Here is a 19,475-nt window from a genome sequence, read left to right on the forward strand (position 1 = left end):
TATTGTTTCATGGTGTCTGTGTATCTAATGTCTTCTGCGATTTCCACAGTATGCATCCGATGAAGTGAGCTGTAGCTCACGAAAGCTCATGCTCAAATAAATTGGTTAGTCTCTAAGGTGCCACAAGTCCTCCTTTTCTTTTTGCGAATACAGACTAACACGGCTGTTACTCTGAAACCTGTCATAATGTGTAATAGTCTTTTAAAGCATATAACATATTTCCCTTTGTGCAGCCAAACATCTTTTTGGGGCACAAGTGGCAGAGCGTTCTGTGCCTTGCACCCTGCTGAGTGAGGTGGTCTTGTGCAGCTTGAGCAACTTGACAGGCAATCCTGGGCAGACCAGCACTAGTTATCAGTCTGGAGAGTTACATTATGTATCAATCTTAACACACCTCTCTAGATCAACTGTTCATCACCGGAAGCCAGCTCTTACTGGGGACAACTAAACTGGGGGAAAAGACAGGGCCAGATTTGTGGCTTTCTTTATTCATGGGCTGATTCTCCCTGTGCCATGTATTGCTTACAGCAACTACTGTCTCCAGCTTGGCACCAGCCCAAGATCCCCCAATACTGGGGGAACAATTAATAAGAGATGACTGGAGTAATCCCTGAACCCATTTGCACTCTGTGCTAAGATGTTTACAAAGCAACATGGGCTCAGACACTTTCCAGTCACCAAGAATTTAAGCTTGTGACATCCTGTTGCATTAGTCCATACCTGTAGAGTGAGCTGTTATTTCTTTTTTAAAATCAAGGAGCAATTTTCTCATTGGCTGAGAAGTTTGCTTTTATTGAAAAGAGCTTCCAATAAGATCCTGTCTCATCAGTGTTATAATTTCCTCAGGCTGCAATCCTTCATTTCCCATTAATTTAACTAATTGCTGCCGAAATGGATCTATACCATACTCTACTACTATACTATACACTGTACTATACTCTAAATGGATCAATGGGTTCAGTTGCAGCCTACATACACTTGCCAGTAAAAGAGAGTTGTCAAATTCCATTGCGTTGCTTAAAGCTCTTAAACCAGCCTTTACTTGCTGATCAGCACCATGTACATCATGGTTAAGGTTAGTTAATTGTGATGGTATCAAAATAGGAAATGTCAAAACTTTAGCTAAAACACAAAATCATGACACACAAAATTTAATTAATATTCAAATGTTTGTCATGATAAATTCTAAAAATCAAATAATTTTTACAAAAAAAGTTAGTTATTTCATTAAAAGTTTTATACCATGTGAAAACTCACACTCAAGATGCATAGAGCCAAATATGTAAACAATTATAGCATCTCAGGCGGTCCACCGGGGTAATAGAGCATATGGGCAGGACCTCCAAGTGTGCCAAAAGAATGCTCTGTGCTTCCGGGAGTGGGGATGCATAAGTGGCTTTACAGCACATTTCTAGCTCTCTAATACCAGAAGCTTGAATTAGTCTTCGGCACAAGAAAACCAGCCCCAGGGCTGTTCTAATTTGCAAGTGTGGATAACAGCCCTCAAGGAGCTAATCTGCTGGCCAGGACTTTTGGATTATACCATTTGCAAGCCCCATTTCTTCTTTCTTCTCCAGCCCACCCCACAATGGTCTCTACACTGGGGGAACGAGAAAGGAATGGCATTGGGCTGGCAAACAATAACTAAATCCCAATAATCGAGAACCCTAATACAATAAGAAAAATTGCTTCCAAGCCTGTCTGCAATAGATAGTAGAGCAGTTGATATCCATCTCACTCCACCTAAAAGCCCATGTCCTGAACCCTTCAAAGAAGTCCTGTTATACAGGCTGACTTCTATAGCACACTCTGATGATCAGCATATTCATACTATTTTGGACCATTTAGGGAGTGAGTTCAGAGTCGATGGGTCCTGCCAGTCACCCTGTGAACAACACGACTGTATGAATGAAAGCAAACCAAACTAAGAGCTATTATTCATGAGAATCTTCTAAAAACAGTCTATTTGCTATTTTCCCACCTTTGTAATGATGTTGTTTGAATCTTTAGGATCCTGTACATATGTAATTCCTATGTCAGGATTCCTATATAAGGGATATAAAAACAGAATTTCTTAGGATTAGAGAAACAATTAATCTCTAAAACAATTGATCTGAGAGGTAGGAGCACTTGGAGTTTTAGAAGGTTAATGGTGCAAACAGACAAAGCCATTTCTCAACTGAAAGCACTGTACTGTACTCTACCTCAAGCACCAGAAATGTTTCATTGTTATGTTTGCTAGGCTTTCATTTATAGCTCTTTTAACACATTGTTTGGTTATAGTTAGTTTTAAAATAAAAAACCCTGAGCAAATCCCTTTCAATACTATTAGACTTTTGTATGCTTCCTTTGATAGAAATATATTCAGTTTGCTATTCAGCTATTATTTTTCCATTTCCATTTTATTTTCTGTGGGATAAATCTTCTTATTCATTTGTTTCAATGGAGCTTGAATAAAGGTCATTTAAATTGATTCACCTTTCTTATCTCCCTCGTGTTTATTCTATAATCCTACCTTCCATTGTGCAGGGGAGAATAGCTTCCTTTCCACTGCCTCTTTCAGTTAGAGGAAAAAATGTAACCTTTTATTAAATAAATCCAAACAAATTGTACTCTAAGTCCATATTATCACTGGTTTGGGGAACAAATTATTTCATAAACTTTAAACAATTTTTCTGAAGTTCTTATAGTTTGTTACTAGCCATACTGTACTTTCGGATTCAGAAAAGTCACCAAAATGGATGGGGGAATGCCTTCGTACAATTTGCAAAGGCAAGTGTAGATACAAGTGTCCATTCTGCCTAATACGAAAATGAATTTTTAAACAGTTCACAACTATCCCTTAGATGGTACCTTTGCAAAAGTGTTGCAATGTATTATTTTTTGATACAAGAGATTATGTAATGTAAAACAATACACACTACCATATGCACCTTCAACAATGTGGCTGTCTTCACCACTTGCTCTGGTCCAGTTCTACGCCAGTGTAACTCCGCTGAAGACACTCAAGGTGACTGAAAGCAGTGAAGTTATATAGGCCCCAACCAAGAGTAGTATATGGTAGTGGTGATTAACCTTGAGTGTCTGATGTGAGTTTTCTAGTGTTTCAGAGTTCTGATTCAGGCTCTGATCTGACAGTCAAAGCCATGTGAGTAGACACTTGCACCCATGCAGAATACCACTGATTTGAAAGAGGCTATGTGCTTGTGAAGAACCCACATGTGCAGATTTGCAGGCTCAGGGCTTCCCTTTGTATTCAGACCCCACAGTCACTAGGTTGATCCAAATGATATGAGCATCTTGAATCTGCCACACTCAGATAATGACCTTGTGAGAACAGGTTTTCTTGGGCTTCTGGCACTTATATTCCCTAGTCAGAGTGTAAATACAAGAATAGTTTTTTTCCTAGTGTGCTTTCAGGTCTTCTGGCCAGGGACGAAAGCAGAAGTGCAGAAAAATGACAAATCCCAGGACTAAAAGATAGCTGATCATTACAGAATATATAAAGGATTAGTTTTGGTTCTGTTGTAAAACCTGGACAATGATGAGTGAGGGGAGTGGTGCATTTTATTTCCTGACTCAGTTCACCCGTACTATCAATTCCAGGAGCACCCACTGAGATTGGGGTTCCAGTGGGCGAGGTGCCATATAGTCATATAATAATTGACAGTCGCTGTCCAGAAGAGATTCTGATCTAAATAGACAACACAGACAAAGGATGGAGCATTCCCATTCCCATTTTAGAGAGGAGAACTGAAGCACAGCGCTATTAAGTGATTTGCCCGAGGTCACACAGGAAATTAGTAGCAGAGTTAGGAACTGAATTCAGATGTCCTAGGATGCAGTTTCATAATGTAACCACAATAACATCCTTTTTCTTAATGGCTAGTTCACACCTCAAAGATACAGAAAATGAATCCAGATCTCCTGAGTCCCAATGCAGGGCTTTATCCACAAAAAGGTCCTTCATTTCTATGATTTCCAAATATTTCCAAGTTCTGAGGCACCATCCAAACTATGGACACATCTCTAAGCTCAGCTTCTGAAGCTATCAGCCTTCAAGGAAATATTTCTGTTCCTACTGCCTGAGGTTCTTAACCTGAAATATATCCTATTTGCCTCTCCATGCACATTTCTTTCTGTCATGGTCTTTTTAAATGCAAAGCTATACTTTTAAAAAGCACCAACTGGAACAGAATAAGTTTATACCCTCTCTAAAAGATTTGATATGAAAATAATCATAGGTGATTGCTTGGTTTGCCTTGAAAATTTACTGAGTGCATGCTTTTATTTTCCATTTATTATTGGTTGGAAAGTGTCGCTGAGGCAAATATAGACTCCTGCACCATTTTCTGGTGGTGATTGCACATCTGGTGCTGTTTGAGATAGAAAATTCTTTCCTGATCATATGTGGCTCTGTGATGCATGGCCAGTTTTATATAAAGTGATAAATGATATTCTCTAACACTAGAATGATTTAGAAGGTGAGGGAAGGGAGAGAGAATCGAGAATTTGAGCCATATGATCAGAAAAAAACAAGCCAATCTGTTAACAATATGCTTAGATAAATAGGATATATATTCCTCACTTTAAACAACTCGAGCAGTATCACTATTATTTCTTGTTAATAATTAGTAACAACTTTTATTTGTAAATGGCTTTGTATTTTAATGTTTAAAAGAACTCTGATCAAAACTACCAGAGCTTTGACAAATCTTTGTTGTCCAGAAGGTACTTGTGAAAGGAAGGTGTCAATGTTACAACACTGGAAAGTGGAGGCCACTCTATCTTATAAAATAAGAATAGCATGGACAATAGTAATGTAAGATTACCTGACTGCCACACCAGTGTAACTCCAACTTGGCCGAAGGGAGCGTTGCTAGCTGAATGAAAATAGTTCAGGGCCTGTGCTTGTCAGGAATTTATCAACAAAACTGAAGCTTTTTGGAATAACGTATTGGTTTCAGTGCAAATGTCCTGGGGTCCAGGATGAGAGGAAGAGAAAGAGAGACCCACCCCAGAACAACCAATATCCCAGTGAGTAAGACCCTCATCTGGGAGCACACTGCATGATTCAGAGCAGGGACCTGAACTGGTGTCTCCCACATCCCAGGTGAGTGTCCTAAATACTCGAGTAGCTCGCTGAGTGTCCTAAATACTCGAGTAGCTCGCTGAGTGTCCTAAATACTCGAGTAGCTCTCTCTCTCTCTCTTTTTGAGAGGTATCATTTTTGTCCTGATGCAAAACAAAAACAAACTGCACAACCTCAAAAATTTTTCATGAAATTAATTATCATTTTCCACCCAGTCCTTTTGCTATGGATTCCTCTCTTGTGAATAAAAGAAAAGGAATACTTGTGGCACCTTAGAGACTAACAAATTTATTAGAGCATAAGCTTTCGTGAGCTACAGCTCATAAGCTTTCGTGAGCTACAGCTCACTTCATCCGATGAAGTGAGCTGTAGCTCACGAAAGCTTATGCTCTAATAAATGTGTTAGTCTCTAAGGTGCCACAAGTACTCCTGTTCTTTTTACGGATACAGACTAACACGGCTGCTACTGTGAAACATCTCTTCTGAATTTACTTCTTTCATCATTAAGGTTGTCAGTTGTGATGGTGGTTTTTGTGGCATGGCCATTTTCCATTAGCGACTGGCATGAGACCACCTATTATAGGCCAAAGTCCAATGAAAGCTATGGAAAATAAGTCCTGATCTAACCAAATATTGGAATGTATCAAGAGACGGAACTGGGCACAAATCAGAAGAGAAAGCAATGGCACACAATAAAGAGCTAATGAAACCACATATAGAGTATTGTGTACAATTTTCAGCAATATATGACAGGCAGACTATTGAGAAATGTAAAAAGATGCAGAAGAGCACAGCAAGAGTGATAAAGGATTTCAGGAGCTATAACCTTTAAGGAGTGTGTAGGTTTGTATTAATAAAAAAAAAGATTAAGTGGGGACATGACTGAGGTATATGCAGTTCTGGAATACAGAGATCATTGATACAGCAAAATAATCAGAGTGAAAGGCTCAGAATTAGCAGGGTTCAGCTTGTTGCTAAGAAAAGGGTCCAATCCTGTGGGTACACACAGAGGTTGAGAAGAGACAGATTCTTCCTGGAAGCTACAACAGTTCACAGGGACTAGCCGCTGTGGCCCATGGCACCCTTCCATCATTCTCAAAAAGAAAAGGAGGACTTGTGGCACCTTAGAGACTAACACATTTATTTGAGCATAAGCTTTCGTGGGCTACAGCCCAATTCATTGGATGCATGCAGTGGAAAATACAGTAGGACGATTTTATATACACAGAGATCATGAAACAATGGGTGTTACCATGCACACTATATCGAGAGTGATCAGTTAAGGTGAGCTATTATCAGAATGAGGGGGAAAAAAAACAAAAAAAACCCCACCTTTTGTAGTGATAATCAAGATGGGCCATTTCCAGCAGTTGACAAGAATGTGTGAGGAACAGTAGCGGGGGGAAATAAACATGGGGAAATAGTTTTACTTTGTGTAATGACACATCCACTCCCAGTCTTTATTCAAGCCTAATTTAATGGTGTCCAGTTTGCAAATTAATTCCAATTCGAGAGACTGCTGAATTGGAATTAATTTGCAAACTGGACCCCATTAAATTATAAAACATCCGATGAAGTGAGCTGTAGCTCACAAAAGCTTATGCTCAAATAAATGTGTTAGTCGCTAAGGTGCCACAAGTACTCCTTTTCTTTTTGCGGATACAGACTAACACGGCTGTTACTCTGAAAACTTCCATAATTCTGTTGCCCAGTGGATCCACACAGTGTGAAAAACCCACTTGTTTTCTCTTTAACATGTCCAATTTCCATCATGCTCTGAAGCCAGTTAGGAAAAGTAATTGAGGAAATGCTGCACAGAGGGGCTCATAATCCCGCATGCTTTGCCCCTTTGTGTAGCACACCATCAGACTGTAAACTGATTTTGGCCACTATCCCCCTGCTGGGACAGATGCACGTTTAGGAGAAAAGTCTTTACAGAGAAGGTAATTAGCATGGGGGATGGTTGCTAAAAATAGCGATAGGGTCTGAAGCAACCAGTATGTTAGAGAAGTGCAAAGCAGTGAGAGGGGAAAATACTAGCGTACAAATGCTAGACAGGTGTCTAGACCCGGATGGGACATATGGCTGCCTTGCTTTTCTAGTGTTACTATGTTACTCATTGCTTGTTTGTACATATGGTAGGTGTTTGGATCCAGTGAATCACAATAACATGGCAAGATACTGCATTTCAGAACATATATAAGTTTCTGTTGTACAGCAATAGTGTTAACATTTTATATGCACACATATACTGAAAAATATTATCACTGATATGTGCAACAATTAATTTTCAACTCTGAATTAAAATGTCAGCTATTTGGGAAATATTTGTTTTGGTTTCTTTTTTAAAACCACCACCTTCATGTCCCAGATCCTATATGGTAAATTTCACTGTAGATAGTGTAACCCACACACCTTGTGGGTGTGGTGTTCTGGCCCACCTAGTGGCACCAAGACCACTTCAAGAGAAAGATTAATGAATCTGCTCTGCTCTGCAGGCCGCTGGTTTTTAGCTCATGCTGTAGAGGCTGAGGCACTAAGCTCCGGAGGTCCCAGGTTCAATCCCGCTCACTGATGACCGGGGTCTGTCAGCATTACAATAGCATTCTTACCATAACGGTGTAATCCCCAAACAGAAGAGTTGGGGTAGTCTGGGCAGCACTGGTGACTTTAGGTACCTCAGTTGTTGGGTTCCTAACTTGAGACTGCTTCTCAGAAAGTAATAACGAATCCACTCTCTGAAATTCGGGCCACTGTAACGATTTTCAGACTGGGCACCAGAAAATGAGACAAGTAGAATTGCCAGTCATTTTTTAAAATCTTGGCCAGAACTCAGAACTTTGAAGGAGTTGTAATTTTTTTTTTTTTGACTCATGATCTGATTGAAATTTGTGGATCTGAACCTACTCCTACTGTTTTGGTTCTGGGTCAAATCCAAACTGGAAGTGGCCTGTTTACCAATTTGATTTAGCTGATGTCAGCAACTTGTGGTATTTCAATTTCACCAAATCCAAATCCTATTTCTGAATCAATCTCAAATGCAATCTGCAGTTTAGGTTAAATCTAATGCAGATCTAGACCACTTACTGCCTCATCAACCCACTTATTTTTTTGGAATGGAAAAAGTTCATGGAAAAAGGGGTAAACAGTGTGGCAACAGAGTTTGCAGATACTAAATTACTTAAGAAAGTTAAATCCAAAATTGACTATGAAGAATTACAAAGGGATCTCACAAAATTGGGTGACTGGGCAACAAAATGGGGCAGATGAAATTTAATGTTGATAAATGCAAAGTAATGCACACTGGCAAACATAATCCCAACTATACATACAAAACGATGAGATCTAAATTAGCTGCCACCACTTACGAGAGAGATCTTGGAGTCATTGTGGATAGTTCTCTGAAAACATCTGCTCCATGTGCAGCACCAGTCAAAAAAACTAACAATGTTAGGAACCATTAGGAAAGGGATAGGTTATAAGACAGAACATATAATAATTTCTCTATATAAATCCATGGTATGCCCACACCTTGAATGCTGCATGCAGTTCTGGTCAGTATCTCAAGGAAGATATATTAGTATTGGGAAAGGACAGAGAAGGCCAACAAAAATTATTAGGGGTATGGAACAGCTTCCATACGAGGAGACATTAAAAGGATTGGGACTGTTCATTTTGGAAAGGAGACAACTGAGGGGAGATATGATAGAGTCTATAAAATCATGAATGGTTTGAAGAAAGTGAATAAGGAAGTATTATTTACCTCTTCACATAACACACAAACCCAGGGTCACCCAATGACATTAATAGGCAGCAGGTTTAAAACAAACATAAGGAAGTATTTCTTCATACAACACATAGTCAGCTTGCGGAACTTGTTGCCAGGGGATGTTGTGAGGGCCAAAAATACAACTGGGTTCAAAAAAGAATTAGATAAATTTGTGGAGTACAGATCCATCAATGGCTATTAGTGAAGACACTCCAGGACACAACCCTATGCTCTGGGTATCCCTAAAGATCTGACTACTAGAAGCTGGAACTGGATGACGGGGGGTGGATCACTCAATAAAGTGCCCTGTTCTGTTCACTCCCTCTGAAGTACCTGGCATTGGCCATTGTCGGAGGACAGGATACTGGGCTAGATGGACCACTGGTCTGACCCAGTATGGCCATTCTTATGTTCTTACTACTCTGAACCAATGATCATTAGCATGTGGCTCTCAAAGCACCTGTAGGTCTTCATGGTCAGCCACATCTCTCTATTCCAGTTTGAGAAATGCATTATGCAGTGCTCTGACAGAGTTGCCTCAAGACAAAATATTATTTTAAAATCTATAGACATAGAGATGAATAGGTTAAACCCCTGTTTCCACTGGTAACCAAATACTGTAAGTGAAAACTTTTGCTTTGATGTTTTAGCTTTAAGAAAATTGCTTTATTCTAAGTACCTGAATGTTCAATACTCCTGTGCTTCTCTGAAACTCTCTTCAGTGACTTTAGCTGTTAAAGGTTGAGTGTCACTGCCCTAAACTATAGCCACACTAGTAGGTGCTGCTATAATGACCTTCATGAATATGTATCACATGCTAAGTAAGGCAGAATAAAATATTAGAAACTCTTAGCATTCAAAAACCTCTAGAGTTTCAGCCTCTGAGATAGTTATTATTTCTGGAAGAAGCAGGATGGGTTTTCTAAGTGATCTCTGGGGTCTCTTTTGTCCATCATTGTTGTTTCTTGGCCTTCCACAAAAAAAAGAAAAGCACCACTTGTCACAGTCATAAACATTTTCATTCCGCAAACAATACAACCAAATCCAACAACACATCAGAATAAGAATTAACCATGAAAGAATTAAGGAATAATTACCAATAATAATAATAAAACCTGCTTCCTCATACACACATGGTTTTTACGGAGTTTGAATTCATTTCAGAATTAGACCAAATTTAGTACTGCGCAGAATGGATCATTTTCAATATAATCATAATGAACATTATCATGTACTGTGCAATGAGTGAACTCAGCTGAGTTTGCCAAAAATTCATTCCTGAAATCTCTGCCAATGCAAAAAATAACTTCCTTCCCTAGGCGTAATATTTAAGAGTTTTAAAAATACTTCAGAGTGATGATAAAGTTATTTTTCAAAAGAAACTAGTTAGGTTTTGGAAATAATACTGTGTTACTAGTTCCCAGGACTAATACTCTGTCCAGGTTCTCTGACATTATGACTTTGTATGATCATTCAGTGACCATCTGCCACGTACATCCTGTGCTTTCATCAACATTGATTTTTTCCAAATGGAACAACCATAAATAAAATGTAGCAATTATCATGGAAAACCTGCTTTTTGTTTCTCTAAATTGTTTATGTGTAAAGCATCAGTTAAAAACACCCAATGTAAGAAGACAACATTTCATTATCAGCCCTTATTTTCAGAGGGTTATAATTCAACTGTAAAATTTTCCATATTAAACCTTGACCAGAGCTGTAGCAAAGTATTAACTTAGCCTCTCTGAGTTGTTTAGCTTTTTTCTGTTCACTGGTTCTTGCATGAAACTGCATAATCCTCCTTGGAAAGTTGAGCAACTGATTTATTGGCAATCCCTCTCTCCTTCAAAGTACTGAATTATTCTCCCTGGCCAATACACATTATTGTATTTTTCCTGCTCTGTGGTTAGACTGCTCTGGTCCTCTTTTGGTGATTCCTGATGTTGTTATTTTTGTTACAGTAGCACCTCGAGGACACAGCCAAGAGCAGAGCCTCATTGTGCTAGGGGCTGTACAAAGTATGAGACACCCTTACCCTGAAGAATTTACAATTGAAGGTTGTGATTCAGGAAAGCATTCCCATTCAGGAAAGGTGCTTAAGTGCATGCTTACCTTCAGTGGGACTTAAAAACATGCTTAAATCAATGGGTCCCAGTGCACGCTTAAAGTTAAGCACAGGCTCAATGCTTTACTGAAAAAGGATAGACTCAAGTAGATGATGAAATATTTAGCTGATATATAATAAATAGGCCAAATAGACAAAGAATAGGGAGAGGAGATCTTACTATCCTCATGTTACAGACAGGTAGCTCTTGTTGGCCTGTGCTGAGAGGAACATGCGCTGCACTCTTTTATTAAGCACCTATCTTTCACTGTAATCTCTTCTAAGCATTATGTAGTATTCCCCCACCAGTAATAATAATTATAATATTCCACCTCTAACTATCCTAAGCCTCTAACCTGCCTCCTTCCAAAATGAATGAGAAAGTTGCAGCTTCTGAGCAAGCTTTATCCCTTCCATCCTCTCACCCCAGCCCCGCAGCTCTTGCATTCCCTGCCTGAACACTCAGTAAATAGAATGTCTGGAGCTGCTGCAAAATCTAGCCACTTGTTGGGGGACTTCCCTAATTGTCTTTTTCTCACCTCTGCATTATTCACCTTTAAACCAGTAGTTCCATCATTGCAGCACAGTGTGAAGAAGCGGGCTGCTTTGTTTAATCTCCAGTGACATTTTCTATTAAGCCTACTCTAAATTACCTGACCACCTCAAGAGCACAGCGTCGGGTAATCGCTTTAGAGCGATGGTGGCTATGCAATGTCGCTGGTTGTACTGTACATTCGTAGCACATTGTATTTGCCTAGTGCAGGCAGCTTTCATATTGTTAGATGTCTCTAAAACTATGTCTTGGAAACAAAAGCATTGTTTTCCTATTGTTATTCCCAGTAGAAATGCTTTGTAGTTACTGTAAACCTGCAGCTTGTCAGAAGCATATTAGAATACATACAGCACATCATGTCAGCTAGTTATAATTCTGCTTTTTTTGAAAAATGCTCTACCATAAGGCTCCTATAAAGATTACAGGTGAAATCCTGGCTCCATTGAAGGCAGTTGGATTTTTGCTATTAAATTCAATGGAATTTTTCCCATCATCTGGCTAGTTATCGTGAGGTATACTCAGTCTTCCCTTAACAAGTTTATTTCCCAGATCAATTCCCTGTAGAAGCAGAATATAAGAGGCACATTCTGCAGCTCAGCACTGCACCAATAAACAAGGAGGGACAGGAGGGCATACCAGTTGTAGCAAGAGGCTGGAAGTGGAGCAATACACCCACCACAACAACAAAAAGCGATCGTTGTCTCTTCTCGTAATGCTAACACAATCTAGCAATGAAGATGGGAAAATATGTCTCTTTGTTACTCTTCTTCTTGAAGCATAGAATAAATTTCTACTGAAGAAAACTGTTTTATTTTGGAGGGGTGGGAGGACTAAAAAGCATGTTAATCTCTTTGCTGACTCTATGGCTGCAGTCCAAAAAAGCCAATACATGCCTAGGTTAACTGAGCCTTTAGGTTGACTAGCATTTAACTAGCCACATTTCAGTGAGGGTGAGCTGTGTATAGTTATGAGGTAATACAGTACCTTATTGTAAATGCACTCTGCAATCATTGCTTAGTTAATAATCAGTTTGTGACAGTAATTTATATATGTATTTGGTCATTGTGTGTGTATATATGAATTACTACTAAATATACTAAATTATTACTATCACAAATTGATTATTAACTAAGCAATGATTGCAGCATGTAATTTATATATGTATTTGGTCAGTATATATATATATACTGACCAAATACTTCCTGGAACACAATTTATAATAACGATACTATATTAAAAATAGGATCTCTGAATCTGTGCTTAAATATTATCTTGCACAAAAGTGATTTATCTGAATATTGTACAATAATCCTGATTGCAAGCACAGATTTTTGCCTTTTTGTGTATATTTCAAGTAAAATATTGCTGCGTTTATTCAGATTACATCTAGCTTTTTGACAAGTGATATTTATCCCTATATTGATATTTCAAAAACAACTAATTCTAGTGCCCCCTCTCTTAATCAGTCTAATTCTGAATTATCGAGGGTGAATTTCACACCTGAACAGAGGACCAGCAGAGGCTTTCACATATTTAAATTCCACTTGTAAGCTTTCGGTGAAAGCTCAAAGGTGAATTTCACCCCCAGTCTTCTTTCTCCATCCAGTACTTCTCACTGGTTCTGTACAAAGATATCAGTCATTAATGTTTCTCCTCTCTATCTAGGTATTTCTCTTATGCCCCCCATCATGGAAGAGTCTAAGCACCTCACGATCTTTAATGTATTTATTCTCACAATGTCCTTGTGAGCTAGGGAAATGCTATTATCCCCATTTTACAGATGAGTAAACACAGAGAGACTTGCCCGCAGCCACATGGCATCTGTGGTGACTCAGGTAATTGGATCTGGGTCTTCCAAATCCCAAGTAAGGCCTTAGCCACTGGACTATCCTTCCTCTCTTCTTACTCCAAGTAATCTTCTAGTCTCCATCTCTTATTTTCAGTTAGCCCAAAGACAGTTCATGAGAGTTTGCTGCTGTTTTTCCTCTTCACCAGTGGAGTGTGCCCCAATGGATAGTCAATATTGCCCAACCAGCTGAGAAATTCCATAAGAGAGCCATATTTCAGCCCATTTCTGTGAGTTTGTTCTATTTTGTTCAACTGGGGACCTAGTCTGGTAGTTGTAGTCATTCCTGTGCAATTGAATTCAGCAGACATGGCACAAGGGTCTTTGTTTAGTCTGCACCCAAGTAACAGAACTCCCTGACAAACAATTTAGGACTGCTGAGTCCATACAGCCTTTGCAAAAAAAAAAAAAAAAAACCAACTGAACACATTTATATTTGCCTAAGTTTACTGTTGCAAAGCTGATGTGGCAGTGGATATCTTTAAGGGTTCTTTTTTTTATCTATAACCATTTGAAATGTGTTGCTTGAAATCTGTTCTCTAAGTGTTTTTTTTTTTCTTTGCATTCATCTCAGCTCTATCAGGTTTTAAATGTTTCCAAAGACTTCTGGGAATCTATAGCCCAGTTTCCCCAGAGGAGTTCTACTCAAAGAACACTGTGGAATGTGAAGTGTCAAGCTCCAAACCACAACAGTAGGTCTATCACCTCATAATTGGCATACTAGGCAGCCACTTCCCTAGCTGAAGTTTCAAATAAGTAACTCCGTGTGTCTGAAGGAAACTGGTTGCCATGGTATCGGGGTTAATTGCCAGGATATATTGTAATGAAAGAGCTCTGTGCATGTGTACCACTCCATCTAATGGATGGAATCAGCACAGCTAAATTTGTGGGTCATAAACTCTCTCCTCTTAACAGCTAACAGATTCTCCTTCAGCCCCAATGGTAGGTGTAACGTTCAGCAGGCATTCAGGGAGAGGCAGGCAGGTTGGAGAGGAGGCACAGGTATCTGTAGTCAGCATATACTGAGTTTCCTCGAGGTCTGGGGACATTTTGGTTTAGAACATGCATGTAGTGGACATGCATCCAAGGCATAAAAGCATTCCAAATTTAGCACCATTATTGGTAGCCTCAGTAGAGAAGCCAGCAATGGACTGAGTTTGGAACCTGACCTACGCTTGCTTCTCAGTGGGTTAGAGAGCCTCCAACAGTGCCTTGTCAGAGTGTCCTTTGGGGGCAGGGTTGAGGCATGCTGTTGGAGCACGAGGGGGATGCTGTCTCTGCAGCTGCCAAAGCCATCCCTGTTTTGGCGATCACAGCAGAGGGCTGCTGATTCAGAACCTCACGTGAGCAGTCACCAGAAAAAATTACTGGAATGTTTGAATGCCAATGCATGTCTGATCACTTATAATGATGCCCTTGGTATTTGTTTATTCATTTTTAAAATGATGTTGGCCTTTGGCCAAGCGGTAGCAGAATTTGGGGCCTTGCCATTCAGTTTACCACGTGGATCAGAAATCAGTGACAGGGTTTTTTCTAGTGTAATTGTTTTCTTTAAAAAATGTTCACATGTCCTGTTCCCTTGAACAAGGGTGGTAGCAAACAGCACACAAGCAACTCCTCTGCGCAGAAATCAGGGAAGGCACCTCTGCCCTGACCCCCTAATCAGCTCTCCTGCACTGCTATCTCTCTCCAGGTCCTCACACAAGCCTCACTGCTTAACAAACACTGTGCCTCTTTCCCTCCCTCAGCCCTGCACTTTTCACCCGGGAAATTCCTAGTCCAAAGTAGCTCATGGAAACTACAGGGCCTAGAAAGGTGTGTTTGGGCATCTACCCATTTTTTGTGGAGTTGCTTTGCAATACAAAGGAACCACTAATAGCCCAGACCATGAAAAGCAGCTTAATCCAGGCAATACTATTAACAATTCTGTGGGTGAGGTGACACCATGGCATCTTTAACCCTGTCTATGGAGAGTGTCACTCTGCAAGCCATTGGCACCCTTTGCCGCAACAATAATAAAAACATTGGGTAAGTTCTGGTCCAACTGAAATCTGAGAGAAAACTCCCACAGACTCTAATGGGACCAGACTTTGTCTATGTGTGACATACCGAGGGTACAATCTGGACTGATGAACAGCTGTGTCCCCTCAGTTCTCCAGTCTGGGGTGCCTTTTACACTGCTTTGCTGTGAGAGCTACCACTCCTGGTCTGCATCCAGCATGTAAGTTGCTCCCAGCCACAATGTCTGAGTGCTATAGCTAGCCACTCTTGAATTACACTGCAGACTGATACCAGCAACCTCCAAGTCCCAGACTTTCCCCAGAAATGTATGTCTTGTACTACCCAACTCTCTCCTGGACAATACAAGTCCGTGATTTTATTAATAGAATAATAATGTGATATCTAAACCAGGATGTTTCAACTGAAGTGTTTGGGAAATGCTATTTGAGATAACAGGTTTGGGTCGCCCTGAAACAAGAACAATTTTCATTTTTTCCAGACAAACTAAAATATCAAAAACAAATTCTTCTGTTTTGTTTCATTTTGAGGGCTTTTTAAAAATATAATAAAACTGAGTTAGCTTCCACAACAAAACACCTTTCCAAAGTGAGAAGTCAAAACATTTTATTTTGGAAATGCCAAAATGAATCATTTCAATATTTCCAATTTTTTAAATTCAGCTTAAACAATTTGATGAAACCCATTTGAATTTGAAAATTGATTTTGGTGAAGAAAATTATTTGCATTAAAAATTGTAGCCAGTTCTGGTCAATACTACAATTTGCCAGAAAAGGAGTAAAAATGGTGGGTGGGACCCTGTTAGTGGCATATTGGACGGGGACCTCACAAGGGGCATTTTTTGGTGTCACAGGAATTAATATGGGGGGAGCCTTTTAGCTAATAAAAATGTGGGACAGATAAGACACCTACTCTAAATCAACTTTTTAACATGCAGGAATTTTAGAATACACTTTTATTCACTTGATCAGTCCCCTCTGAGATTAATTTCTTAGGGACTGGTTACAGCCATAGAAATCTGTTTAAGAATCCTCATTTCTGGAAACAGATTCTGGTTAGAAATCTGTGAAGCATCTGATTAGTACTGAAACACAATTAATTGGATGGTTAGTAGTTTGGGACTTCAGTTATTTTAGGAATTGTTAGAGCCTATGGGGCTAAGCAACCAAATGTTTCCATATTTTGCAGTTTAGAAAATGTTTAATTAATACATTAAAAGCAAGCCAAGAAAAAACATAAGCAATCAATCATCCTGAGTTTCAGACCAGTTATTTAAATATAAGGTTAGGAAGCATATTGCACCCCTATAATTGTAGGTTACATAATGAGAATGTAAGGATCAGTTTATTTTCAATGAGAATAAAAGAAGAAAAGCATTCAGTTCTGGCCTTTGGCACTTTGGATTTATGCCAACCACATTCTTCTGCTTCTTATCACACCACATTTAATATGTATAAGGAACTACTGTATTTCAATACAGTGTTGTTGTAAATTATTTTCTTCACATATGGTCTTCTAGACATGCATGTTTTGCCATTGCCTTGTTTAGTATTCCTGCCATCTGATTTTTAATTTGCATATCTCACTAATGTCATTCCTAGCAGCAAAAGGCTGAAGTTCTAACTTAAGGTTTATACAAATGCGACACATTTGGATTTGAATTTAGATATGAAGAATGTAAATACATACTGTGCATTGGAAGACAAGAAGAGGCATTGAAGGATATATATAATTTAACGATAGACCAAATATACAGAATTATGCTTTGCCTTTTCATCAATATGCTGTGCAGTCTCTGGGTCCGATTCTGTTCACAGTTGCACTAGTTTATATTGGTAGAACACTGCTAACATAAGTGGAATTATTTCTCATCTGCAGTAGTGTATGTGAGATGAGAATCATGCCATCAGAGATTAATTTAAGTGCATCACTTCTTTACTTTTACTAACATAATATAATGATACTAAGCACCTGCATGCTGCAACGATTGCTCTCTGCTGATGCTTTCCATTACATGAAAACATCACCTGGGAAAGATGCCATTATTTCCTTTAATATGCAGCTTTCAAAAATCAAAAGGCTTTTAAAGGGGGGGAAAGTGGCTTCAAATTTTGTAAAAAGAAAAGGAGTACTTGTGGCACCTTAGAGACTAACCAATTTATTTGAGCATAAGCTTTTGTGAGCTACAGCTCACTTCATCGGAAAGCTTATGCTCAATCAAATAAATTGGTTAGTCTCTAAGGTGCCACAAGTACGCCTTTTCTTTTTGTGAATACAGACTAACACCGCTGCTACTCTGAAACCTGTTCAAATTTTGTGTTTCAGAAATATTCAAGCATGACACTTGTGAGAATATTCAGAAATTAATCTAAATGATGGATTTATTCATTTTTACCAATTGACAGGAGTTAGGAAGAAGCTGGTGGGCAAGTTATCTCTGAACTGCCTACTGCAGGATTTCTTCACTTTTCTCTTAAGCAGAAGAAACTGGTCACTTTTCTCTATATCTTCGGTGCTTATATGGTCCTGATTACACAATATTTAATTTATTTATCCACACAACACCTCTGTGAGGTAGGGCAATTCTATTATCCCCATGTAACAGATGAAGAACAGAGAGACTAGTGCCCAGGTTCACAAAGGTACTTAGGCATTGCTCAACTCAGCACTGCCAAGCCTCACTCCTGGAGCCTCCCATGGAGTGGAATATTTGGCCCCAAGCTAGGCACCCAGGCTCCCCAGACAATATATGGGTAGAGTTAGAAATACTAAGAAATGGCTCCTAAGAAGCCAGCAAATTGAACAGGGAGCCACCTAAGCTAGCTGGGTGTGAAATGCTGAGGAAAAGAGCAGAACTGATCTGATGCACCTGGCTAGTAGACGAGAGATAGGTTCCTCTCTCCACTCAGGATCCTCAGCCACAAAACCCTTTATTGGAGCTAGGTGCCTAAGCCAGGTCAGCTGCTTATGTACCTCATGCCCTAGCATCTGAAACCATCTCTCACTCTAATTCTATCTTCTGCTCACATTTAATACCTCTCACACACTCACCCTATGTTTCCTTGTGCCCCCAGCTGTCTTTCATATGGCTGCTGTACGGCCCACCTCCCACGGGTGGCGTGTATCTGGGCCTCCTACTGCAGAGTCTGACAGGAATCTTGTTTCAGGCATTTTCAGAGCATGCCTACAGGATTAGGCCTTGCTGGCAAGATAGGCCTTCCTCTTCTAGTTTGAGAGTCCTGTTCCGTCTCTGACCTGCTTGTTAGCTACAGTATCAGAGCTTAGGCAACTTTGCGAATGCCAACTGACTGCAACTTAGATGCCTAAGGAATTTAAACACGTAGGGGTTAGGTGGCGGCTCAGTGGTGGTTATGAAGAGGTCAGTAGCACCTTAATGGTGGACTTAGGTGCAGGCCTAAAGATATACATGCCTAAGTATCTTTGAGGATCTGGGCCTACGTGACAGGTCCAAGGTCACAGAGGAAGTCTGTATTGGGGCAGGCAATTAAACTAGGGTCTCCCAAATCCCAGGCTCACACCCCACTCTGTGAACCAGCCTTCCCCTCTGCTGGACCGTTCTTCCTCACTATTACTAGGTGGATCACTGGTCTGATCTGGTATGGCAATTCCTATGTTTCTAATTGCTTTCAGCTATGTCTAGCCCCAGAAAAAAAATTCAGAAGGGAATTAGAAAAATATGAGCTGTATATGAAATATAAATTATTCAAGATGACAGAACAGAATATTGTTACCGATTTTTTTCTTGCTGTATTACTTCCTTTGGGTTTGGTGGTTTTTTTGGTTTTTGTTTTTTCCCCCTTGTTTTTGTTTCTTTGTTTAGCTTATTTTGGATGGTGCTAACTAGAATTCTAGAAACTGCAATAATGAAAGAGAAAACAAAATGTCCCTGCAGTGCAATGTTTTAACCTTACAATGAACAAAATAGCTGTGAAAAGATGGTATGTTTTGGCTTTTGTATTGTCAAGAAAGAATAACCCTGGAGCAGGTTATCTGGGCAAGAAATAAGTGGACACAGATCCAGGATGTTATTTCCTAGTCTCTTTTTAATCCAGGTATGCACACAGTCCATAT

This window comes from Chelonia mydas, chromosome 11 (assembly GCF_015237465.2).
Source record: "Chelonia mydas isolate rCheMyd1 chromosome 11, rCheMyd1.pri.v2, whole genome shotgun sequence".
Lineage (NCBI taxonomy): Eukaryota > Metazoa > Chordata > Testudines > Cheloniidae > Chelonia > Chelonia mydas.